This window comes from Lonchura striata, chromosome 3 (assembly GCF_050655825.1).
Source record: "Lonchura striata isolate lonStrDom1 chromosome 3, ASM5065582v1, whole genome shotgun sequence".
NCBI classification, from domain to species: domain Eukaryota; kingdom Metazoa; phylum Chordata; class Aves; order Passeriformes; family Estrildidae; genus Lonchura; species Lonchura striata.
In genome coordinates, this window is record NC_140705.1 from 15148264 (window position 1) to 15175843 (window position 27580).

Below are 27580 nucleotides of genomic sequence, written 5' to 3' on the forward strand. Positions count from 1 at the left end.
GTTGAGACAACCCAAATAAAGAGGAAAGTTGCTGAAGGATCACAACAAATCTCTGATGCTGCTCTGTACCTCAGTAGACAAACTGGATAGATTTATTCAGCTGGTTTATAGTAGTAAGGCTAAGGATGACTTTCAACAATGTCTACAGCACTACATTTTTGTTGTAGCCACAACTTAGAATTTCATTCTGCAATATTCATTGAATGGAAAACAAAACAAACAAACAAGCAAAACACAATAACTGCCTTCACACCAAACCCTAGTGACTCATGCTCCAGGTACCCCAGGACATCTGAGCACCCTCCTGTAAGGCTCTGGGCTGCAGACCACTGTTCACCTTCTTCCTCCAATCCAGAAAGCTTCCAGCCAGGCTGTTTTCACTGGTGACAGCCTCATCTCTTGAAGAAAGGGAAATTTCTGGGGCTAGTTTAGGATGAAATTAAGGCTTTGTCAAACCACCAACTCCACAGCCTGCACTGCCTGTGAAAGGCTTTCCAACAGCCTCATGCTATGTATGCAACACATATATGCAAAACTCCTACTCTCTAAGTATCTTGCCTTAGAAAAGAACAGAAGAACCACTGAAGTGTGATACATATAAGTCACATCACCTAACAGAATCTCAAGTGGCACATGGTGGTTATAAGAAGCTGCAGCAAATGAAAGTGTCTAGAGCAGAATGAGAATATGTGCTATGGCTAGTAATATATGCAGCATAAATGTTTTTAGAAAGAACCATCTGCGTGGTGTGTGTTACCACATTGGCACTACCACCACCCTTCCTTTTGAAAATCTGGAGATGGGGTCTTGATAACTCGGGGGATGGGGGGGGAACCAAACCAGGAGATTTTCTGTTTTTTTCAGCACCTACCTATTGTACAGGTCAGATCAACAGACTTTTCAGAAAACTAAATTGTAATAGAAACAGTTTGCATGCAATGTGTCTCAGTGAGTTCAGTAACTCTCACTATGACTGCTTTCAGTACAAAAAAGACAAACCAAATCAAAACAAAACCAGCTTGCTTCTCCCTACCTTTAGCCATTTACAGCCAAATTTTCACAAGCATGGAAACCTCTGACCCCATGCTTACACCTTTTAAGACATTGCATTTTTCTGGTGTCTTCATCAAATTCCTTTATTATTTTCTTCTATTTTTCCCCTTCTCTATATGTATTGATTAGATAATGTTTAATTTAAAAAGCAATTTTTTTCTTTTTCAAATTTCCTGAAAAGAAGAAAAATTAGTTTTAACATTTCACAAGGAAGATTTTCAAAAAAGTTTTTTTTTTAGAGGGAACTTCTTAATTTCTGACATCACCTGGACTACTCCACTTTCAGCTTTCCCATCCTATGCCACATGAACAGGGTGCATTTTTCCAGAGTTCATGGTCCTTACTTATTGATTTTTCAGATTTCTGAGAATATATCAAGCAAATTTGCAGTTAATGGGGTCATGTTAACAATTGTATCTTAAAACAAACAGCATGGTTGGTTGATGTTTGAACAGCAGTCAAGTTTACTGAAGCAAAAATATTTCTTTACTTACAGTTTCCAACACTTGTTGCAACCTCTCAGGGTGAAATGCAAGAGGCATTGAGGAGTACAATAATCTATGGTGCAGAGGGGATGAAAAATTCTAGCCAATATATGAAGCAGGACTGAGCAGACAAGAATCTAGATAAAGTTAAGATAATACCTCTGGGGGAAAAAAAAGAGGAAAATACCCACAGCATTTAAATCCAATTAATGTGAAGAGAAATCAATAATCCTACATTTTAAATAAACTTCACAAAAACAAAAAAAAAGGTGGGCAGCAGGAGAGGTTTTAATTAGACACATATCTTTTGTCTACTTAGACACAGAGTTTTGTTTGGAGAGCTCTTCATCAAGTGCCAGGGCTCACAGAAAGAAGCAGTGCCAAGGCTGCTGCTTTTTGAGTCGTAGGTCAAAGAGCTAAAGGGAATGAATGGTAGGACAATTTTTCAAAAAGAAGGAAATATTGGCCCAAAATTAAGTCACAACGAGTTACAGCTGGTGGGAGGAATTTGGAGACATGCCAAAGGGATTTTTCTCACTCTTGGTTAACTTACTGGTAGCTTTAGTGCTTGGGAAACAGGAAGAATAGTGACAGAAACAAACAATGTGCAGTAGGGGCACCCACACTGCCCCTGTTGTACTCACCCACCTGGGAGCCAGCACAGGCGCTCACAGTGTAAATTAGAGCAAATTTTATTGCTTAATACAGTTTGATCTTACAGTGCAAACTTCAATTTCACCTCTGTTTACTTGGAACCTGCTAGAGAATTATCCCTCTCTATATCTGTCAGGCAAAGAGCACATCCCACCCCTGTGCTGAGAGCATGAAACCCCCCTTTGATTGCAACATCATACATAATGCAGGTTTAGTTTCTTGTCTTGACAATAGCAGTACTGTACTCTGGTGGCAACCAAATATTTCCCCTCCCTTCCCTTTTATTTTCAAGCCTCTAAGCTTTGGTGACATCACACAATTAATTTACACTAGTCACTCCTTCTGCCTCAGAGAAATACAGTTTGAGGCTTTTTATTTTGACATTAGTAAACCACATCCCTGATTTTTGATAACTTGCTTTGCAGCAGGATAATCTGTATTCACTGATCCCAGGGCAGCAGAATTTCCTGCTCTGTTTTAATCACCTGGATTCAGCCAGCATATCAGAAGCTGAGTTTGTACATATTTTAGAGACGTTGGGAGTAGCTAAATTCCTATCACAGGTGGAGGCTTGCTGGCACAACCAAGAGGAGAAAGCTGTGACTGCCATCACAGCAGGCAAACACAGGTTATTTCTATGTACCAGCAAACTCAGGCCTTGCTTAACTGGTTCAGCTACAGCAATTCTGTAAGTTGTAATTTAGGAGATTGAAACCAGATATTAGCTGCCAATTTTTATCTCTCTTCAGGAGCTCTGAATTGCCTCTTTTTCCAGTTGATGTCACATAACTATTTGCAAACACTCAGTATTTTCAGAAGTTGACTTGCAGCTTAGCTTGGAATATCAGCTCTGAGGCCACACAGCCATACCAATGTCCACACTTACTGGTATTTATTTGACTCAGTTCACTGTCAACAGCTCTGATTCCTCCTGGCTGGTAAATACAGCATATGTGATATGAACCTGGGTGTGCTTCAGTGTGCTGATTAGTGCTTGGACTCGCTTTAGGCTCATCCACACTCAGCTTGCCCTGCTTACAGCAACTAGCACTGAGATTACTCAGTAATTGCACTTGTGGGAACGGGAGCAGCTGTGTTAGAGCTCAGTGTGTTGTCTGCATCACCACTGGCCACATTCAAAGTTAACTCAAGCAATCTCCAAGGAAATCTCCTCGTCAGCTATCTGTGGTCAGAAAAGCAACTATAAATATGTCTTGAAAAAAATGCACAGCTCCTTCTATGTACATACACAACTCAGAAATGAATGTGAATCAACACAACCCAAATTTCAACTTTGAGAAAATACAGCTAAATAATGTGCATGCTAAAATGATATGGAAAAAGGGACCTTCACAAAGAAGTTTGGTGCAGCACAAAACCTGAGACACATCAACAGAAGGGCTGAGTGCTCCTACTCTCTAAAAAGGACAAAAACAAACACTAGAAGAACCAGAAAGAGAATAAAATGGCATAAGTATAACATTTCCATGGCACAGTCCAAAGCAATGGATGAAGACAAGAACATCTTACAGCTCATTAAAATAAAAATCAAATTAACTGCTTGTTCTAATGGTTTCTTACTTGAAAGGCACAATAAAATAAGGTGGAGCCAGGCAAAGAATACTTTTTAATGGGAGGGTGGGGAGGGTAGGAGAAAGAGGGAACAAATTAAGACCATGGCTGTCTCCCTGGACTGCATAGCATGTAACACCACCTGATAAACCAAGCTGGAATTCAAAATGTATCAATATGGCATCAACAAGGATCTGTGAGGATATTTTCAGAGGACACTGGCCCACAAAATGAGTGTCTAGGAATTCCAGAATAGCAGACTCCACCAGCCTTCATGCTGGCACTTGCTGGACTTTACAAGTTATCTCATAATGACCTACAGATCATCCTTTCCAAATGATTTATATATGCTGAGCACATCTGCCCAGGACTCCAGCTCTATGGGGATAGTCTTCGCAGCAACTTGACTACCATGTGTCTTTGCTGGAAGAAACAGGACTGAAACCATTATGATGAATTTGTCAATATGTTCCCATTCATATCATACACACAACTAATCTGTGTTTAATGTCTTTTTGGTAAATCACCCGACCAAAGAAAGAATCACTGACCCCCAGATCAGCTAATTTAGAAGATGTAGGAACAATATTTAAAACTGGACTAATAAAATTCAATTAGCTAAACAGAAGCCTGCTTGCAGCCTGCTTTTTATTTCCTGGGATATGTACTGTTTAATAGACAGTAAGGTTGAACACAGACAGAAGTGCATGTTCCTTACCCAGGAGAAGACCAGCAGCCTGCTAACAGGGGAGCAGCAGAGTTCCCCTGCCACAGACAGGGTTTTCAACACACCACCACCAGACCAAACAAACATCTATCTGGATTGCCATGACCACCAGTTTATCACCATAGGAAAACCTGGAACATGCCTCAGGGCAGATCTTCTACTGATATCAGGAAAGCTGCTGTAGGCTTTTTGGATTGGCTTATCCTCCTATTATAGACTCCCTGCAGCTTTTCTAAAGCTAAACACCATAAGTGAAAGGCCCTTGGCAAGATCAGAGTAATTTAGCTATCAATTTTTTGCTTCTATGCTTGTCTTGCTTATTTTTATGGGTGATATTAATCATCATCTTTCCTACACTGTCTTACCAAGGTTTGCAAATTTTTCCCATTCTCTTAATTTTTCCAGGTGAAAGAAGATGCCCGTTGCTTCCCTCTTCCCTGCCATTATTTCCTGTTTCTGCATGATCTGCAGATACTTATAGTGAGTCTGGAGCAGATCCATAAGGAGGTAATTTTGTGGAGCAGATGTCCTATAGTTAGCAAAAGCTGGTAGACAAAGCTACTTTCAAGAAATAGAAAAACTATAGTTTAGTTTTGATTGCTTTTTCTTATCTTCCATCAAACACTGTTATCTGATATAAAAATAACCTCTCCTCCCTCTGACCAGCTTGATTTATATTGATGGAAGATGGGGAAGGATTCAATCATTCCCTCAGAGTAATTGTCAATAAGTCCTGGCTGGCCCTGCTCCAGCTAATTCAAGGAGTCTTAGGAAAAGCATTGCCTAGGCAATGGTGACAGAAGCAGGATATTTCACATCAGTGTTTTTAAAAATCTGCAGCAGTAACCTAACACTCCTTCAAGGGAAAAGCAGCAGCAGGAGCAGGCTGGAGCCTGGGGAAGAGGGAGGCCTCTGAAAGCCCAGGGAGCTGAGATAAACACACCCAACCACAAGCCTCTGCTTTCTATCAAAGTGCTGATTTCTTGTCTACATCTGCCCCCATCTTCCTCTCAATCATTTTCAGAGATGTACCTGAAAAAGGAGGCAAGTGGTACAAGATGAAGTGGGATACATGCCTGGCTTCCAAAGATTTGCTTATCCATGTTGCAATCTCTCCATTGCAGGACTTCTGGCAGAAGCGGATTTCTGCAGAAGGATTTCTGCAGCAGGATTTCCACGCTTAGAGCCATTTGCATATGTTAATTGTGAAGACTGAAGAAGGCAGGCAGTATGAGTTGTCATCCTTATCTGCCTGACATCACTTTTTTGGTTTGGTTATTGTTCTCTTTTTGTTTTTAACTGTGATGTAGGATGACTTCAGGAAGAAACTTTTATTTGGAAGTGCAAATAAAATTAGCTTATCCAAACTGAGTTTTCTTGTCTTACTCTTCTTATTCATTCTTCATTTGCATTTATTTTTTTCTTCATTTGATCTGTGTTCTCCATGTCTACTCTACTCTTTCCTGTACTCATAGCTTTACTCAGGGTTATTTATCAACTCTTTCCTGTTTTTAAAAGGCAGTGTCTCTTTTTTCTCATTCTAGCATTCACACCCACCCTTTCACTTTCACCCCCTGTCACCTGTGTCTCTTCATCATTTCCTTTGCTCTCTTCCTTTTCTTACTTTCATTGATTTCTACAAACTCTACTGAAAAAAATAAGAAAAGAAGGAAAACTGCTGCCCAGCCCAGCAGGGGAGGCAGAAGTGAGTGGGTAGGGAGGTCTAGTGGCAGGCTGACAACTCAGGATGGGAGGATGGGCAGAAGTTATTTTTTTGCTGTGAGCAACAATACTTTCCTTTTTAATTTGTGATCACCGTTGTTTTCTGCCTTTCAGTTTCTCCTAAAGGATGTGCTAAGGTATTAGTGACATAACAGAAATCTTTCATTCCTTAGAGATGAAATGCTGTAACCAAAGAGAGAATGGTAATCAAGTCTAAACACACCCAATGCAATCTTTAAGTACCTAAACTAGGGTTGCAACTCTCATAGGCTCACAACTGAGACAGTGGAGATAAAAACAATTTCAGAAGGAATCAAGTCTTTTCTTTTTCCACTGAGTATGTGGGAAGATTAGGAAATTTACTTCTTATTAGACATCACCTATGGATAGGCAGAAAAATATCCAAACTCAAAGATACAGAAATCAGAGAAGACCCAGTAGCAGCCAAAGATCAAATGTCTCTTAAACTCACCTTTTTGCATTAGACTACACTGCCTTGAATGTTCAGAGGTCACAGAGGGCTGATTCTAAACACATGTGGAGATCTCTGGTGTCCCTGTTGGGGCTGGGCATGATGTTTGATCCTTACACTACAACCCAGCTGAATGCAGACAAAGCCATTGAGATGGAGCTTGTGCACACAATGACCAAAGAAATCCCACCATACAGCCTTTCCCTACCAAAAATCAGTAATTACCTGATGTATGCTGCAAAAAAAAAAAAACCCTTCTGTGATGCACTTGAAATCCTCTTCATCAATATGCTAAATCTGCACAACAGATTCATCAGTGGATTATTTCATTTACATTTTTAAGATATTACAATGCATCTGCAGCTATAGCAGAGAAGGTGATTAGATACATGGTGATAAGGGGTATTATTACACATACTAATTGCACATACTTTGATACTGTGTTTTCCACAACTTAGGAGTGCTCCTTTTCCCAATAAAGTGTTTCTTAAAAGAGCAGTAAAGAGTTCCTATTACAGACCTGGAGTACTTGAAAATCAGAAGGTCAGATGCAGAGTGGATTTTTTTGCCAAAAAACCTGGGTGGAGATCTTACATGGTTTTAACAGGCATAAAGATATATTGAACCTGATCATTTTTAATGTCATCAAACACTCTCCCTGGCTGAAGATCTGCTTGCATCATGTTTCTGTGAGTTTAAGGAATTAAAGCCAACCCATTGGCCCCATCAGAGGCAGCTCTGAAGCTCCCTCCCCAGTGCAGCCTTTTCCCAGGCATTCAGTGGGTGCATGCTTCTTGCCCAAAGCACACATGCAGCTCTGAAACAGCCAAGGTATGTCCTGCCTCCATCCCCACCAGAGCCCAGGTGGGGTCTGCCTCCTGCCTGGGACTTGGGCTGAGGAAGGGGGAAAATGTCACTGTAGAGAGAAATTGGTGTTTCTATTGCAATAGTAGGATGGACAGTGAGGATTTAGGAAGGGGAGGGAACATCCTGGAAAAGGATAGACACATAGGCTTCAAATCTGTATGGATCTGAGCTTCATTAACTGCACAGTTCACAGAAGGACACATTTGTCCTTATTCTGGCAGCTCATGGGCCAGTGATGGTCTCCCATGAAGAGAATATTACAGAGTGAGGTCTTTAATATCTTTGAGAACTTGAAGGCATTATTACAACACAAACAACATTTGGGCTGTACAGTCAGAAACTGTTCAGAGCAGCAGTGATAATCACCTTTCAACCTAAGCAAACCTGCTCAGGCAGCTCTGCTGTACTCGCACAGCCGACTCCACCGGGCCAGCACCGATACCAGGGCTGCAGCCAGAGACTGTCCTGGCCAATTTGTCTCATGGGGAAAGCCTTGCTGAGAAAAATTATCCTGATGGTTATGGTTGGGATCTTCCCATGTACCAGAGAGCATGAGCTAATGCTGTGTTCCCATCACCTGAATCCCAGGTGCCTTTAGGGAACCTGGATGAGGTCATCTGTGGGTCCAAGAAAAACTCCATTATAATGAGCAGAGCTGCTTTGGCTGATGGCAGATGATCACCTGATTCAAAAGTACTTTGTTCATCCACTGCTGAAAATCAGCCAACTCAGGCAAGAGCTGCCAGGAGGAAAAAGACTGTGTGGCAAACATTGAGATGGGATGTATGAAAGCACAAAGGCAATTCTTTGGTTGTAATTTGACCAAGAAACCAGAAAGGATATAAACCTATCATGAGGGAAGTGTCTGCTAAGGAATGAGCAAAGGTAGCAGCCAGATTTACAGCAGTGTAAGGACAGTAACTCCAGTAGGGTGGAGTGCCTGGGGGACAAGCTGAGCAGGGACATGCAGAGCCCTCTAGCCTGCTGCTTTGGCTGCTTGTGTGCACACCACAGATCCCCACTCAGGCAGCAGCTGAAAGCCCCACCAGGTCTCCTGTTCAAACCTTCATCTGCCAGGTGTTAGGTGAGCTGAGATCCCACACTTAGAAATGTGCACATGTAATCTGAGGAAATATCCCATTAAACAGGTGACTAACATGGCATATTTACAGCTAACTGATCTGTTTTCCAGCTGTTACAGACCATTCAAGTTATATTCATGGAAAAGTACTGGGAGACAAACCTTCCATGAAAATTTTGGTTCAGCCCTCAGACTGTCTGTTTTGCATATACCTGAGCAGAAGGAGATGGGCTGTCCTTGTTGTCCAAGATGTTAATGGGGATCCTTCCTCCATGGCTGTGGGACAGATCAGGAAGCTGTGGATCTTGTTCTAGAACAGAAGGATGGTGATAAGCAGGATCAAAATCCCTAAAACAAATAGGTGCCTTGAATCACAGAGAGTGTCCACAAAACCCTCTGGCACTTCTTTCAGCCCACCACCCCCAAATCGCATCAATAGTCTTAATTTTTATTCTAGTGACTAAGTTAACTGCACAAATTTCATTCACACCACTCCATCCATCTCTGAATTATGCTACCATGACTGGGGCAGCCTAAGTCTGCTCTGTGGGCTGCTTCCCCTCCCACCCTGCCAGGCAACAGGAGAGTTATGATCCATGCCCAGGCTCCATATGCACCAATGAAAACTCCAGTAAAGTGAGGAGACACAAGACAAAATGATAATCTTTTTTAAATTAATCAGGAAAAAAGAGATAGTTTTGAACTGATATATGTGTCACTAACTCAGTATCCATTTCAGTATTTCTCAGCTACAAAATCCCACATGACATTTCAAAAAAAAATCTCCTCCAGATCTGTTTTCACCAACTTTCAATGCTAGTATCTCTATGTAGGAAAAGATAGTCTACCACTCATGTGAAAAAAAAAAAGAGAGTGGGGGAAGGACATTATTTAATTTATATGATAGGTATGGTAAAAAACAGTTATAGGAAAAGCTTCCCCCTTTCCTGAATGAAACCTTCCAAATTTTCTTAGGGTTATTTAGTCATTATTTTCCCAAAAACCCAAGATCTTCAGGAGTCTGTCATCTGGATATGACCAAATGTGGATCTCTATGTCCCAGCTGTCTCTGGGGAGACTACAATCAGCAATAGAAAACACACATTTTGTACAATTTGTGTTAGAGGATTATACCTTTAAAATAATTATTTGTAGTTATATAGAAGGCATTCAGAAGCAAGGCACGTGGTCACCATTTATAATACAGATTCCAAATGTCTGGTTTGGCACTTTTGGGGATTTGGGTGAGATTGTTTTGGTCTGATTTGGTTTGATTTGGATGTGAGGGAAGGATCTTCAGCATCAAGCTGATCTAGTGACATAGGTAAGAACAAATGGAGAATTCTCCCTGGTGCTACCCCAGTGAATTCAGACATCAGTTCACTTCAGTGCTTTCCTCTATTTAATTTTATTCTTCCCAGACAAAGCACAATCAACACCATCAACTGGTGATGAGACTTCCAGTAAGGCAAATAATCCCATGGAAAATCTCTTAATATCAGTGGGTTGGGGATTCATTTCTTGAGAGGAGACACTGCCTTCTCTGATGTCTGGAATAATGATTTAAAGGTAGATTCTGGGGAGATCACATGGCCCAATCTTTTGGATCACTGATGCTAGGGAAGATGCCATCTCACCATCAAGATGAAGCTATTGGGAGTATATCCATTTCCTCCATCAAGTCTAGAACTTGCCCTAGAGTTTTTCCAGTACTTTTTACTGCCATTCTTCCATAAAAATGGGGGAACACAAATCTTGTCAATACAGTCTCATTGATCAATAATGGTGGGATTTTTTCTTTGCTTTGAACATTCAATTCATACATGGTAATATTCATATGACTTACAAACCTTCAAAACTCAGAACTAGCACTTTCCTCTGTCCCACAAGGTTGACTTCGGGACACCTAACCTGAATGCCATTAATAACAAATGGTCTTGCAAGATAATGCTCTAAGAAATTCTATGGAGCTGACCTGATGCTACTGCTTATTATTCAAGCAATCTTCTTCATTGTGTTTGATCATAGAAAGTCTCCATTGCAGTGCCAGGCATGGGATAAGGCCAAGTTACATTCAGGGATCCACAAAACCAGGGTTTGCCATTAACCCAGCAACACACATAAATGCATTTGAATGTCTCATAGAACTAAGAAAATATCTGCACTGCTCACTGCTTTTTGGGAAAAAATAGAGGTAAATGGATTACTCCATTCTCTCTGAATTATTTCTATCTCAATAGATATCTCAATGGACTTTTTTTCATACTGCATTTCCTTTAGAAAAATGTCTCTAGGAAATAAATACACATCCCTTGTCCCACACTGCTCTGTGCTAAAGTTCTCTGATGGTTCCACATTTCTCTCTTCTTGCTTGTTAATGACATAATGCTTTTTGCTCCTTGTTGCTTTCACTTGCAAAATGCCATTAAGGGGCAACACAAAATATGCATAGTTCTTGGTGCAACCTTTCCACATCAGCAGTTGCAGGGATTGATCAGAAGAAAGTTGCCTTTGTTTGAAGGTGGGGAGCAGATGGCTGTGTGATGAGGTGATGGTAGCTACAACCATTTAATGAGGACAGTTTTGAGACCTGTGATCTTGGAAAAGAGAGGTAAAAAAGTGTTATGCAGCTCTGTCTAGGAGCTGATCATTTGGTTACTTTAGTGGCCAGTGAAGATTCACAGAAGAAGCATTTCTCTCCAAAGCACTAAAAGAATGTCTTGTCAGTAAATGACCAAAGCCAAGGCTACATCAACATCAAACACATCAGAGATCTGTTTGCACTGCAGGCTGGAACTGCCCATGGAGGAGGTCAGGAGAACAAGTTAGCTTAAACACACAAGTTCTGTAATAGAGTGTGGTTGTGTGGTGCTTATAGGCACAGAATTCACACTAAGAGTCATAAAGTCACATTAAGAAAAAGGCTTTGGAATCTATATTATATCACTCAATGTTTCCTGTGAACCATGTCAAGGATCATCTTGTCTTCACAAAACCCTCGTGTCAACTCTCCTCACAGGGTGTCAGAAATGCAACAGGAGCAAACAGGAAGAAAGGCTAATGCTGCTTCTGGGCTGTCCCATCCCTGGAAGTGTTCAAGGCCAGGCAACCTGCTCTGGTGCTTTTCCAAGGTGTCCCTGCCCATGGCAGGGAGTTGGAACTAGATGATCTTTATGGCGTTGTCCAACCCAAACCATTCTATGATACTGTGATTCTTATGCTTATTTGCCCACTTTTGTGACCCAAAAAGAAGCAAATATTGCAAGCCATTATTTCATACAGTAGAAAAAAACCTAATTAGTCACAGCAAGAGGACTCAACAATGAACAGGAGAGAGATGGATGGCATCTGGAATAATTTCTAATGAGTCAAACAGCTGAAGTAGCTAAGTAGCTCAGGACAGAGACCGGAGATTTGTGAGAAGAAGAGAGGGTGAAAAACCCTGTAGAGGTATTGTGAGAGAGCAAGCAGAAGGCAGGAGCACTAGAAGCAAGAATTAATAGTGGGAAAAATAAAAGTAAGGTTTAGAGTTCTTCAGAGGTCTCTACACTGTATGGACACCCTGCAGTGAGGATTTGGATGCAGACAGAAAACCAATGGAGAATTGGAGTGTGAGTAACAGAACAAATACAGTTCTCTCTTAATAAAATCCAAGTCAGATCTTATTTTTGTTGACAGGAGACAGTGATTTCAAGCAAGTTTTTCCCATTTATGCTATTATGAATAAGATCAAAATCCAGACCCAGAAGAAGCCAGGATACATTATAATCAGCTCTTTGAAGTTCAGGGAACAAAACACAGCCTGATTGCAAACAAGGGAAGGAACACTCTAATCAATGTACCTTTTCAGATTAAGATGTATTTAAAGATTTTCAAATAAGTGGAGTTATCAGGCGAGTAGAAAAGAATACATTCAGACATGGCAAAAAATAATATCCTAGTTTTCCTACTCCTTGGCTGGAAAAAGCTCTATTTAGCTTCAGAAAGAAAGGTTGAGTGACATCAGATACACAGGTTAGGAAGGAATAATTTTTATTGTTTGAAGAATTTAATTTTCTTTCAGAAAGTAACAGCAGGCTTTGAAGATTTCACTACACATGTAAGGATATCAGTGTATCATAAAAACATAAATGGAACTGAAAACAGTTCAGAGTAAAGAATTTTCTGGAATCTATCTGCTATTATAACTCATCCTTAAAAATCAGCAGTTAAGAAGGAAAGGTTTGCAAAGAGCAATTATAATTTACTATGAAAAGCAGAAATTAATAAGCAATAACTGAAGCAATTTAAAGAGGGGGAAAGTATCTATACTATCTTTAAATGTGTAAAACTGGAAATTACATTTTCTAATTCATTCTCTACCAAAATATGGAAACACTCAGAGTAACAACAATCATGTAATTTTAGGTCAGATTCTAACCCAAACGCAGTCTTGAACAGTAAAAGAAGATATGATTGCCTAGTGTATTTCCAGCAAATTAACTTTAAATCCAGTCCCATGCTTACTGTGGAAGTTCCCTGCAATAGTCCTTGGCTTGCATTTATGTGAATTGATTGAAAGTGCCCAAATGCTACATTAGTCAGCCTCCACATGCTGCATAAAGATGAGCACTCAGATAGCAATTAATAACAACTTACTTGGCATCAAGTAGAAGAGATAATATCTAAGGCTGATGCTGGCATGGAAATGAAATGTTATATTTGGCATGAAGTTTCTAAACAGACCATAAGGGCTCAGGTGTTTTAATGCACATTTGTTTAAATGCCTGTTCCTTTTTCCCCCTCTGCTACATTGTCGTCCTTGTAGTCTGTAGTTTGGTTCATTCAGAATTTCATGGCATATGTTTTTCCCTGGAAACACATCTCTGAATATCTTCCATTGTACATCCTTTCTCCACCCAACCCAATGACAATGAGTTGCTATGTTTTTTTCTCGGAAAGATACTTGGAAACCAGGGGAGGGAAGAACCCATTTTAACGTAAGAAAAAAGGAGAAAAAGCAGACAACAATGGCAGTGTATCTCACTGACAATCCTAAGGGACTAAGAAGCAAGTATTTTGCAAGTAATGCAAAATATTAATCATTACATTAGCTTGTATGAAAATGGTACTAATAAAATCCATTGTCCAAATACAGTTTGCTTTTAGAAAAAAAGCCTAAGGGATTAATCTCTCCTCCTTTTGTTGGGCTTTTGCTTAGCACAAGAATATGGGGAAATTTAGTTTTCCAAATAATCTTCTTTCTAGTCAGCCATTTTTAATTTCTCCTAAACACCTATTTTATAACAAAAAATGTAATTAAAAATTAAATCCCTGACAACTTCTCTCTGGGATTGTACTATTTTTTGCTATTATTATTATTTTTGCTTTTTTTTTTTTTTTTTTTTTTTTTTTTTTTTTGCTATTATTAACCATTTAGCTCTCAGAAATTTCACTGGCCTTTTATTCACTCTGTTATGTCCTTGGGTTTGTTTTGTTCTCAAGACAATCCTCAGTGAAGTTCTGGGGCCACTCAGCAGGATGTTTTACCATTATTTTCCCTCCTGATATTTCTGCCTGTATCAGTGCATTGGGCTGTAATGTTTTAGCTTGGATCATGAGTGCAGCTTTGAAAGGAGCTGTCTCTCAGTTGTTTCCACTTACCATACTCTAAAAGGAATTCAGTGCACAGGACCAGGACCAGGACCTCATAAGCATTGAAATGCACTTAGTGTGGACCCAGGGTCATCACCATCACTTGCAGTACAAACCACTCCTATCAGCTCACATTGATTCTCAGGACAGATGAAACCTGCACCAAGACTGAAAAAGCCAATGGCAACCCAGCCTTTGTACTGGTTGGCAGTACAAAATCCTGGGGTGTCAAAAATCAGTGAATATTTGGGCTTGAATATGGGGGCTGAAAGCCTCCACAGCCTGCAGGGAGGGGGAACAGCAGTGATCAGCCTCGTCTTTCCTCCCCAGAGCTCCTACTGCCTCCCTGCCAGCCTGATCAGCCTTCAGCTTGGAACAGAAAACACTGTGCCACCTTTGGAGAGTGCTCAGAGAAGCATTCAAGCTCAATGGAAACATCATTGCAAAAATCAACCCACTTTTTCATTTAATTGGATGCAGACTTTCTCTCTTGATTGAAATTTGACATAGAAGATAGGAATACCAGAATAGGTCTACTAACTACAGCATTTGGGGAAGTCATTTTCACTGGTGCAAAGCAGGAAAGGAAAAATGAAACTCCTACTTAGATCCAGCAGCATTTTGGACTTGTTTTTTCACAGGCTTAAAGGGTTAAATTGCAAAGCACAGGAGGAAGAGTTCTTGTCTTTTCTTCCTTGATAAAGCACTTAGAAACATTTGAATTTATCTTTTCAAGAAACAAAGCATGGGCTTATAGAAGATTTTAAAATGCTCATGCAGGCTCATCTCTCTAAAAATACTGAGAATTTTTTGTCTTTTTTTTTTTTTTTTTTAATGAGTGGGACAAAAATGTATCAACCTAATCAATAAATGGGTTGCTGGTACTGTAGAGAAAAAAAAAAATCTGCTTTCAAAGATTGCTACTAAACCCAAAAATGCTCTATTTCTCAGTAAGGTGGTTTTAAAAATAATACTCTATTGCTAAATAAAGTGATGTTACATAATAAGAATATTCTTAAATAACCAAGATTGTCCCTTTTATTTTGTACTGGGAAGCAATTATTCAGTCATGATGACTATTTTCCAAGAACGACTGTGATTCAAAATTAATTTTGCTGCAGCATTGTTCTATTGATCCATTCACTTTTTTTAAATAAAAGTAATGTGCTATATTTTCAGAGCAATAGGCCACACAGAGATTCAAAGAATACCCAGGACAGTGTCTTCTATCTGTCTTGCCCACAGTTCTGCTGGGAGGCTATGGGCAATTCAATTCTTCGCTCACTTCTTGGAGGAACCCTTATGTGAAGTAAAGTTACTACACTTCAGGAATATTTCTCACATAAATGCAGTGAAGTTTAGTAACTCCTGTCTAGGATGAGCTGTAGGTTCATGATGAGATGTACCAGTGAACCAAACATTAATTGACTATCAATCATGCTCTCTGAACATAAGCAAGAGCTATCTTCCATTAAATAGAGCACATTTGGGTAGAAAAGAGTGCAAAAGTTATTAAATGTTAAGTTGGCAGCATTCATAATAATCTGCTGTAGGTTTTTATACTTAAAATATTTGAGTATAAAAATATAATGGTTTGATGAAGGAAAAAAACAATAATGTAACTTTTATGTAGGTATTACAGTGTCTTAAAGAGAAGACAAGCAATTGAGCAAGCAATACCAAACTACTGGGGCAAACCAACCATCCTCATGGCAGAAACCAGCCCGGACAGGGTCAGTATAATTGTCCAGGAACAGGGTACAATACTGGGTAACGTTTGCTCCCTGCAGCTGCAGCAATGAGCCCTGAGGTGCTGCAGCAGAGGGGCAGCCTCCTGGCTCTGCAGCAGGCTCCGTGGAGGCAAAGACCTCCTCTTCCTCACACCCTCAGCACTTCATGGGGCTCCCAGTCCACAGGAGCTGCTGAGACCTTTGCTCATGGAGAGTTTTATCCCAGTGGGTTCATTTTGTCTGAAGGGAACAGCCACTCTAGCTCCAAAGCAGAGGCCAGCTATGCTTTAAAAGAGGCTCCTGGCCCATGAACTCTGAAACAAAAGGTCAGCCAGAGGTCCCTCTATTTCCAGAGTAAGATGAGCCATTGTAGGGGTGAATAAACCCGACTAGCTGATACAAAGCTCATTATGATGCCCATGCCCATTTTTGTTCAGGAAAGTAAACCTGATCTCTTGGAAACAATATCTCGGGCTTTTATACAGTAATTATAGAGAACTAAGATCAGTATTTTTAAATTAAAGTGATGACAATGCTTTATGGAATGAGTAGCAACAGAGCTGATTTAGATCCTTTATACTGCTAATGAAATGTGAATAAGTAGGAGTCTCATTATCTGCACTTTAGTGTATGCCTTAGATTGTTCATTATCCTACCACTTAGTGAATTGGTATCTTGCATATAAGTGATCCTAATGGTTTTTACACAAAAAGTTTCCAGCTTTGTTTAGAAAGTGGTGTTTGATTGATTATATTTTGGTTGTAAGCATATCTGCATACTAGCTGTATACAATGCCTAATGGTTTGCAGCTTCAAAGAAAAATAGTTTCAACAAAAACTAGATATTGTCTGAGAAAAAAAAAATCCTGTAATATATACCAACACTTTTTACTATGCAATAATGAGCATTTTCCAAGAATTCACTTGAAAAATGAGACTTTTAAACATCCTGAATCTCTTGTATTCAAATTGCAGAGAAAGGAGATCAGAGACAGTAACCTCTTGACCACCGATGTTTGCAAAGAAAAGACCAGGAAATAAAGAAAAAAATCATCAGAGAATGAGGTCTAATCCACAGGCTATTGCAGGAGCCATCCTCTTATTCTGTAGGCCATAATTTAAGATCTTGCTTTTCCTGCCTCCTGTACTCTTCACATTGGCTCTTCCTGAAGTCCTGTCAGCTGCTACTGATAGGACTTGCCATCCCAAGGAGATGGCACAGATCAGTATGTGTTGGAGAAGCTAATCCCCTTGCCAACGCACCTAAAAAAATAAATAATAATAACAACATACAATTTTTCCCAAAACTCCTGCAACCCTGGCAGAAGTTCTTCCAAGTGTGACAGGACTGGACTAATGTACATTTCCTTCATAGGTATTATGATGCCTCATTGTTTAATTAGATCTGCTGGATGTCTCTCTGCCATCTGCTCCCTTCCAAGAGCCAGCACCTGTCAGCATAAGCTCCAACACTGACTCTCCAATGACTGGCAGAATATATTTCCTCCTGTCCAAGAGGGCATATATTGTTTCCTAAGAAACCATCACCTGAGGGTGTCATCCACAGCAGAAAATAGAGTGCCCTAACTTTGATATTTTAATTGGATTCTCCTTGTTATACAGTATCAGACAAGTGGGAAAAATGATAGGAGGAAGTAAAGACAAATAAGGCTCAAGGAAAATGCTAAAAATGAAAAGAAAAAAAATGCTCTTAGGAATAAAACACAACCCTGTTTGTATTTAATAGGACTTCATATCTTCAAATGCTTTGCCTACAACACAGGCAGGCAGCTGGAAGAGCCAGCAGCTCTGCCATGCAGCCAGTGATAAAGGCATCATTTTACCTCCCAAGTAAATCCCCCACTTGGAGGGATTCTCCTCAGCCCCACTTCTCTCATGGTTAGGATTTGGATGGCAGTTCTGGGACAGGTACCTGGAGTCTGGCTCCACATCACATCCCTGCTGAGGGCATCTCTACCATGAATGTCTCTGAAGCCTTGAGGGCATTTCTCCATTTCACATCTGCTGGCAAACAGACCTGTCCAGCTGAGCCTTCTCACACTGAATCCCCAGGCAAGCTGAGCCACCTGTTTCCATCAGACCTCACATGTGACAGCAGTAACTTCCTTTCTGCTAAGCTGGTGATGTGGTACACTACCAAAATCACACATGGCACATTAGCTAAGTCAGCCAGCCACCAAAGACACACATCTGTAAACAGGACACCTCTTCTTTCCTCCCTTTTTTATTGCCATCATTTCTATGTCTCACATATATATCCCTCTAAGATTCCAGATGTCAGGAAAGCTCATTGTTTGAAGGATTGCATGAAGGGAGGATGTTTTCCTAACACCAAAAACTAATTTGGAACCGTGAGGTAATAAGACTCATTTTAAGAGGACAGATGACTTCCAGTTTGCATTTGTTGACTGGAAACAAATCATTAATCTAAAATTCACCAGGGCTGAGATTTCTCAGGTGAAATCCTGGCCCCATCAAAATCAGTGAGCTTTTTGTCACTGCCTACAGATTCAACATATCTTGTGCAGAGGACCTGGAAACTATCAATGTTTTCACACACAACACACACACTAAGGAAAAGATTTAGAGCAAAGAAGAAAATTAATGCAAGTTCTACTATACCATGCTTTATCTACAAATAAAACTTAAGAAAGGCTCAGCCAACATTGGGATATCATGGTGATAGTTGGTGCTCTAATTAAATATCACCTTGGCGATCACCCTTCACAGTGAAAAAGAGCCAACAGATACCAACTTCTCCAACATGTAGTACTTAGATGAAGCTCTGAACAACATTTGAAGGTTAAATAACATAATCTAGAAATTTGATCCATGATTGCTGATACCTCAAGAGAATTTTCTATTCCTTCTTCATATAGCATGAAACCACTTCAGCCTTTGTGCCTTTGAAAAAAAGAGCATTATTGTGTCTGAAGTTTTTTGCATCAGTTGAGCTTTATGATTATTTTTCTTGTTCTTTAACATCTTACTGTTTCTACTACGCATTTGTTTAACCCACATTTTTTGATTTGTATAGCAAGTGTCATTTCATCTCTGTTCATCTGGTCAATCACTGCTATGTGAGGGGGCTGCAAGTTGAAAAGTTAAAATTTCTAGATTTTCTAAAAATTAAAAAAATGAAACAAACAGATTATTTCCCTCCCTCATCCACTCCCCTCAAATCTGTGCTTTCTTGGAAAAGTCAGTAAAACTATATTGCTCTATCTTGGTTGAGTGCATTTGTATTCTTAAGTAATAGAGCTGAATTCAGGTGTTGTTACGTGTCAATGCAGTTTTGGGCATTAATCCAAGCTTAGAGGTATATTGGAACAAAGCAAAACTCTGATCTTTCCAGAATGCTTAAATCACTGGCCTAATTTTATGAAAGGGAATAGGAAATGTGTCTTCAGCTAGCACTGAGTTATATCAACAGTTGCCATGAATGATTATGAATATACACAAGTATTCAAAGGAACCTAGCCAGTTTTCAAAGGCTCTAGAAGTCTAAAACCAGGACATTTCTTAAAAGCCACAGAAGACTCATGAAAGCAGCTGGTTTTCCAAATACTCAGACTGAAAATCAGAGTTTTGTTCTTGGAAACTCTTCTCTTACAGGATTATTATCTCCAATTGTTGTTGCAGTTTCTGCAGAGAAGATCTTCAGGATTCTTCCTTCATTATGTCACCATGAGAACCTTGCAGGCAAACCTTGCATTTTTGGAAGCTGCTATCTTTTGAAATATTAATGACATATCTTTTCAATCAATTCTCCGATCAGTATACATCATTTGCTGGTTTATTTTTTTCAAATACAATTTGAGCATATGTCCAGACACATTTTTGCTCCATATTCCATAATGGCTTATCTTCTATTAGTCCAACAGTATTGGAAACAGTAAATATTCAATAGACAAGGAATAATTACATCTAATTCTGCAAAATTTTTACTTGCAGAGTATCTGTGTAAGACCTAACCATACAGAGATATTGTAGTTCACATTCAAGTGCTGTATATCACACTTACAGGATTTTCACTCTCCTTATATCCAGGGAGAAGCTAGGGCCTGTACAGACCTCAAGTTCCAGGACATTAGGCACAGCTTCCCTTGCAATAACTGGCCTGCAAGATGTTTATTCAGGATTGAGATACACATTTCACCTCCAGAGTTAGGATATGCATTTTTACTTGTGACTATAGAATGTTCATTAGCCACCTAAGGCTTATCCTTTTGCTATTAGCATTTTTTACCATTTGTCCTAAGCTGATAGGAAAAAAGAAAAAGACATAGTAGGAGGCTGGTGGTAGGTGGGTATCCATCACTACATAAATTAGTCCACAAACACAGATATTTTCCATGAGGGATCAAACTTCCAGCTCCCTCCAGCTACTTCCTGGGGGTTATTGTCAGCATCCAGATCCTGAAAGGAGATGCTGCAGCAATTAATTCAGAATTGAATTTTTTCCCATCTCCATTTCTGAAAGCTTATTTTACATCACAAAGCCTCCCATCCCAGACCTGTGGAGTTGTAAAGATGTACTTGGGATTATGACTGCTTTATTATTCACAGACATGATTTGACTCCATTTAAGCCTAGCTGCAGAGGTAACAGGTTATATTCCATTTGTGAGAAAGAACATTTTTCCTTCTACTTTGAGAGTTCAGATATATATTATTTGAAGTTTTCATCTATTCAGGCAATTTTACCTGTATCAGCTTGTTGCATCTTACTGGCAAAAAAAACCCAACCAAACAAAAAACCCAAAACCACCAGATTCCATGGGGGTTGCTACTCCCCCCCCCCCACCATAGTCCCAGATGTCCCTCACTGGATCAGGTTGCTCAAAGGCTCATTGATCCTAACCTTGAAGCCTTCTGGGGATGGGGTACCACAACTTTTCTGAAATGGCTCTACTGGCATTTGTTTCTCGTTCAATGAAAACTTCTGTGGCAAAAATAAACATCAATACTTGTCTCTGAGTCATGAACCAGTTTTCATTAACTGAGAATTTCAATGGAAAATTTTCAGCCAGCCTTAATCATACCTATCAGCAGGTCTGTAAGGATCTCCCTGAGAGTTTCTGCCAGACTATCATTTTAATACCAGGAAACTGGCTGAAATTCCAACTAAAAATAGAACAATAAATGTTCAAGTACAAATGCCATAAGGACTAAGCAGAAAGACGATTGCAAAGAAAATAATCTAAATCTCTCTAAAATTCCACCAGCATATTAATAAAATCAGGGCTGAAACAGAACTAGGTAATATTTAATCAGAGGACCAATTTGAGAAAAACTTTCATTATTCTGCAATTAAAATAACAGCGACAGAAATTTGAATAGAATCATAGAATCATTAAGGTTGGAAAAGACCTCCAAGATAATTGATTCCAGCCTCTGACTGAACACCATCATGCAAATAAACATAGCACTAAGTGCCATGTCCAGCTGTTTCTTGAATACTTCCAGGGATGGTGACTCCACCATTTTCCTGGACAGCCTATTTCAATGCTTAATAAATGGGAAAAAAATTCTTGATTTCCAACCTGAACCTGCCCTGGTGCAGGTCTTGAGGCCATCTTCTCTTGTCCTGTTCCTGGTTGCCTGGGAGAAGAGGCCAATCTCACTGGCTACAGCCTCCTTTCAGGAGTAGCACAGGGCCATAAGGCCTCCCTCAGACTCTTTTATCTCCAGGATAAACACCGCCAGCTCCCTCAGCCACTCCTCATATCCTCACTCTCTACATCCTTCACCAGCTCTGTTGCCCTTCTCTGGACTTGCTGCAGCCCCCCAGTGTCTCTGAGGGGCCCAGAACTGGGCACGGGTTTGGGTTGCAGCCTCACCACGCTGGGTACGGGGGGTGATCACTGCCCTGGTCCTGATGGCCACGTGCCACCGGCCTTTCTGGCCACCTGGGCACACACTGGCTCGTGTTCAGCTGGCTGTTGACCAGCACCCCCAGGTCCTTTTCCACCAGGCAGCTTTCCAGCCACTCTTTCAGCAGCCTGCATCATGCATGAGGTTGTTGTGACCAAAGTGCAGGAATATGAGGAAGAAAAGATTGAATATTCTTATGCAACAGGAAAAAAACCTGTCAAAGGTAGGTAAAAATGTATTGCAGGCAGTGATATGCTCCTGGCCAGATAAATGGCATCTGAGGAGTCCATCCTACTGATTTCAATATTTAGGTCAATATAAAGCCCTAGAGATACAGATGCAGACATAAGGATACAAATGCACCTTGATGCCACTGCATTCCTCTCCTGGTCTCTTGGCAGCATTTTACTTGTATCACACACCACAGGTGTTAACAGAGAAAGGAAATGAAAGGAGTGGTGACCAAAAGCAGATTTATTCTTTAAGGAAAGAATTAAGACACAAAATGGAAAATTTACCTTCCTCTGAAACCTGGCACAAAAGAACAGTGTATTAAAGATTAAGACTTAATGTTTCTTCAGCTGTGTTCCTACAAGAGATCAAGTCCTGTAATGCCAAGGTTGCCATGGATATCCCTATTGATTAATAAATAGTGTTATTAAGTCCCACGTAAATAGTGAATGACTGTCAGTTCTGAAAGAGATGTGGACATTTTAGGTAATAGGCTTTTTTTCCTTAATTAAACAGGGGCTAGCTGAGCATTTGAACTTCGGTTTAAATTTCCTCCCCTGCTTCACTTTGTGTTTTGTTAAGCAAGTATATCCCAATATACACCTCTTGGTGTATGCAAGAAAAGAGGAAACATCAAATAAAACTGAGAGTGGTCCAGAGTCCAGGTTGATCTGGCCAAAAGTCAAAGAAAGAAAGAAAAGGATAACTGCAAAACAATAAGAGAAATACTGGATTATTTCAAAAAAGTCATCTAAAGATAGTAGCTCCAGGTCTCTAGAATAAATTTGTCTCACTGGCAAGAACAGATTTGTCTCATAACAGCAGCTACAAGTCTCACTGCTCAACATCATCATGTAAAAGCTCTGAAAATGTTCTTCAGATGTGAACTGAGCAGCAAACTCCTGTGATATGATGGAGAATTCAGCTTGTCATCTCTTCAAGAGAAGCTGAACATAAAATTTGCCTGATGCCACAGCAACTCTGTAGGAGAAGTAGGGCCAGAGTCAAGGCTCTTCCTCCTTTACAAAAAACGACCTTTGTAGGCTACAAGAGGAAAGCAGCAGCAGAGTCTGAGGTCTTGAGGACCTCAGGTGGTTGGACTGAGCTGGGTGTGACCTGGCGTGGTCATGCTGTAGTGCTTCCCTGGTTTCTGCATGCAAAAAATGTGCTGGGGCTAATGAATACAGTGACTGAATGTGAATCCAGGCATCCTGTTTTTCTGCAACGTGTCTATTTTTTCCATAAAGATTATTGCAAGTGAGATGGTGTTGACATGAAAGTTACCCAATGGTTATCAAACTCAGACTCTAATATGCATGCTCATATGAGCAAAAAAATGCATATACCATGACTTACACCAGAGGTGTCAGCCACAGGCATTCAGCCAGGAGCAGAAACAAAGTTGTGTGATTTAGGAGCATCCACAAGCACCATGAATAAATAAAGAACAGTCAAAGCTCAAAATCATTAATGCAAAAACTAGGTCCTGACCAGCTAAAGGTACAAATTCCTGCTTTTGTGGATAGCAAATTTGTAAAGGTAATTCACATCTTACAAAAAGATGACAGACAGAATGTCTAGTCTAAATAAGCTAAACATGTATGGCTACAGCAGCAGCAGTAGCAACATAAAAGCAGTTCACATCAACTGAGAATTGGGTCTAAAACTGTAAAAAGGGAAGCTGAAATAGAAAAAAAATTAAATTAAATGCATTAATTGCCTACTGCTAATTGTTTGTTTAGCTCTATTTAGGAACTAAATGCTAAAGAAAAAGCCCCGAATTATTGTCAGTCAGTTCTGGGTTGCCCAAAGTAACAAATGCTCTGCTCAGCTTGTTACTTAAGTATATAAGGTGAAGTTAAACACAGACTAAATTAATCCTAATGAAAAGATTTTAGTAATACCACAAGAAAAGGCTAGCAATGAAAATCCTCAGATAAATATGTTGTGTTAACTGTCTTCAATATACCATCCAGTCTCTACCTACAATTCTAACAGAAACAAGATCCTGTTGGTTTTATCTTACTGTAGCTAGACAAGATAAGCCTTTGGCTGGTGATTTAAGACTGGCCTTCACTAATTGCTTGATGACAGCTGCCTCAATACCTCACCTTTTCTCATTGTGGAAGAGATACAGCAGAAAACTGGGTTTCAGTGAAAGAGGATCAAGTTGCAAAACAGATCCTTTTTGAGGACTCTGAGTGTACAGCACATATTGTAAAAATTCCCAGCCCCTTCCAGGACTACTGGTGCTATGGTGACGTAAATACAGAGAGCTGCCTAGAATTTTTTTACATTATTGACATATCAGACATACAGTTATTTCAGTTATAAAAAGAAATCAACAAGATTTTGATTTTCAAAAGCTACAAATAGAAACATTCTTCACTGCACGGGAAAAGAGTAAGGTCTTTGGAAAAAAAAAGCCACAAACATTTTCAAGAGGTACTTTTTCATTTGCCATTAAAGTCTTTCTTCAAATTGAATTGCCATTGAAAAAATGTCAAGGCAATATTTTTTACTCTATCCTATATGCAGAAGAATAATATACTAAAGAGCTGACTCTTTGAATAGGCCCTGAACACAATCCTATCAGATGGGATTTTTTTCATATAGCTTTGGGAGAATTCTTCAAGTGAGAAACCCCTGAAAAATGTGGATACAGTTCTAAAAGATGGTTCTTACTAACCGTGTGGCTCACTGGTACTGCTCAGCTCTTGCAGACAGGTCATAGGAGTGTGAGAGCCCAGCAAATGTAGCAGTGTAAATGCAGAAGCAGGAAAAACTGAGCTCTGCTGCCCTAGGGAAGAGATGGTAGGCAGAATGCACAGTTCCCTCTGTAGGAAGAGGAACAAAGAGGGGACATCAAAAGTAGATATGAATAGAAGTGTCCTGGAGAGTTAGGATCTGGCTTTTGCTGCAAACAGGAGCAGTACAGCTGGGGATCAGTCACAGGGATGACTTTGGCCCACATCTATCTGCTTCTCCATGCCCAGTCTTCAGCCTTCTTCATCAGGGCTCCACTATAGTAGGTGGAAAATACATAGCTTTTGGTGCCTCCCTCTCTTGTACCAACAGCTTCAATAACTCTGGTATTTTGAAATATTTGGGAAAACATGGCAAAATATATTAATCTTTCCCTCACTGCCAGCTGCAGTAGCATGAAGTATTGCTACTTGACAAAACTACTTGACAAAAAAATGTCACACAGTTATTTTTATTGTTCAGTTAGATTATCGTAGAGACGCATGAAGGGCTAGAACAATTTTAGGATGAATCAAAAAACTTTATTCCCAAAAGCTCAATAAACACAACACCAAAGGCTTCCCTCTTGATTTATTTGCTAGAGAATGCCTTTGTGGCGCAATTGCTGCAGTTGAACTCTACCAAGCATTTCAGCTTTACCTTGCAGGAAAACAAAGTTGGACAGGAGGTTGTGATAGAATGACAAGTTTAAGACTTGAAAGTTAATTTACTCCAGGTCTCCAGCCTTGTTAGTTCATTTGTGCTGTCTTGACCTCCAGCAGCCATGGCACAATGCTCAGAGCCATCATGGCCAACTGAAAGGGTTCAGCTCATTAAGAACATTCATTTCTTGTCTCAGCTCCTTCAAGAGACTGTCATTTTGCTTTAATGAATTCATTGCACATGATATGATGGTGCTTCTATGAATATGGATTTACCTTCTAATTACTGTAGCAGTTAGAGAAAGGGAGACAGGAAAGGCAGAGACTTTTAAGGGTGCTACCATGCAGTTCTACACCTTCTGCAAAGGCAATTTCTTGGTTTTGTTTTTCTTAGATATTTTACAGTGGTTTGTTTACTCACAGCTGATGCTCTTTTCAGTGCAAGCACCCCGTGGCTCAAATAATTTTCAAGAAATGGATTATTGATGGCCACATTATGGAGACATAAGGATAACAGAAGGGTCATTGACTTTTACATGAGACACTCAAAGAAAGATGCAAAAATGTGGGAGTAAATGCTTAACATGGGAGACATTCAGGACTTAATCTATTGTTGCCTAGTGTAAGCACCATGGTAACTTCTCTTCATTGATTAGGTCATGGTCTGGTAGTTTTGCCACTAAAATTATCTGAATAGCTCATTGAACTCAAAAATTCACTGCCCTACCAGCTGTGGTGGCTCAGCCAGGCTCTTAAAGGACTTGAATGAGGCTCCTGATTTTTCTGAGTAGCAAAGGGAATACTGCAGAAGTACATGTGGTGTTGGCACTCGGAGACAGGAAGGATAACCTCTGCTTTTGTATTTGTACATAAATGATATTAGGAAGCTTTCAGTATGGCCAGAAGGTTTCAAATCCCTGTGGGCTCCTAAGGAAGAGCTGTCTACCTGCTACTTCCCATTGTTCTAAGTGCAAGTAAGGAAAAGGCAGAGCACCTTAGCTTCTCAACAAATAAACAAGCAACCAACTGAAGCTTGTACTATTAAATAAATCAATAGCATTATACTAAACCATAAGGCTCCTTTTTCTCAGAGCACCAGCATTTCAGAGTCTCCTTATATTTGCACTAGACAAATACTTTAAATATCTCAGCAATTATTTCATGTTGGCACAATAATAGCTTAACTAGAATGGATCTTCTTATACATGAGAATACAGTGAATGATTGTCTTGCTAAGAAAAGCCTAACCCTTAAGAGGGTTCGTGTTCTTCTCCTAATGACTCACTTTAGGAGAGGTAGATAGGCAGGAAGGATGATTCATCGCGGGACACCTACTGTACACTATTCTGGAATATATTTTTCTTCATCTCTCTCCCACTCTACCTATCAGAAAGGGATAAACAAAACCATAAGAGCTTGGGGATTGAAAGAAAAGGGGAAATTGGCTAAAAGTCAATGCTGGCAATGGGGTGTCTTTACAAATGAGTAAAATAGTGGTGATGGCAGCACAGTAACATTGGCTTCACAGGCCAGATTGACCTTAGCAGATATAACCAATAAATCTGTAAACCTCAAGATGCTATGCTGAGTCAAAAGTTCAGCTACTTTCTCAGGCTTTGCCTCCAAGCTTTTGCAAACTGCAACTTGTATTCCAAGACCTGTTTCCACTAAGAGCTCAGGAATGAAATTTGAGGGGAAACAAGAAAAGATAGCAGTTCAGTCACAGGCTTGATATAGCAAAAGGAAAATGACACTGTTACAATGTTATGATTTTCTGAAACTCACCTTTGAAAAGAGGTCAAGAGAACCATCTCAATAATATACTTTGGTGTCACAGAAAATTTGCTAGCGGTTCAGCCATGCATTAAGTGCCATTCAGGTATTAGCAAGGACTGGAACAGTCCAGTGACTATTATCCTCTCCTGATCATAGAAAAAAAAGTTGGTTTCAACACCTCAGGCATGGGAAGGGATGCCATTTACTAGATCAGGTTACTCAGGGCCTCATTTAACCTGGCCTTGAACACTAACAGATATTTCTTCTGGGAAC

The 27580-nt window shown here is 39.9% G+C and overlaps 1 protein-coding gene across 1 annotated transcript in view; it reads right to left on the bottom strand.

Moving 5' to 3' along the window:
• HPCAL1 (hippocalcin like 1) overlaps positions 1-27580 on the bottom strand; it is a 180956-nt gene that overhangs the window by 113756 nt on the left and 39620 nt on the right. Inside the window, exon 2 of the mRNA XM_077782427.2 lies at positions 8846-8943. The gene's annotated coding sequence lies outside the window, so the exon portion shown is untranslated. The remainder of the gene's footprint in view (positions 1-8845; positions 8944-27580) is intronic.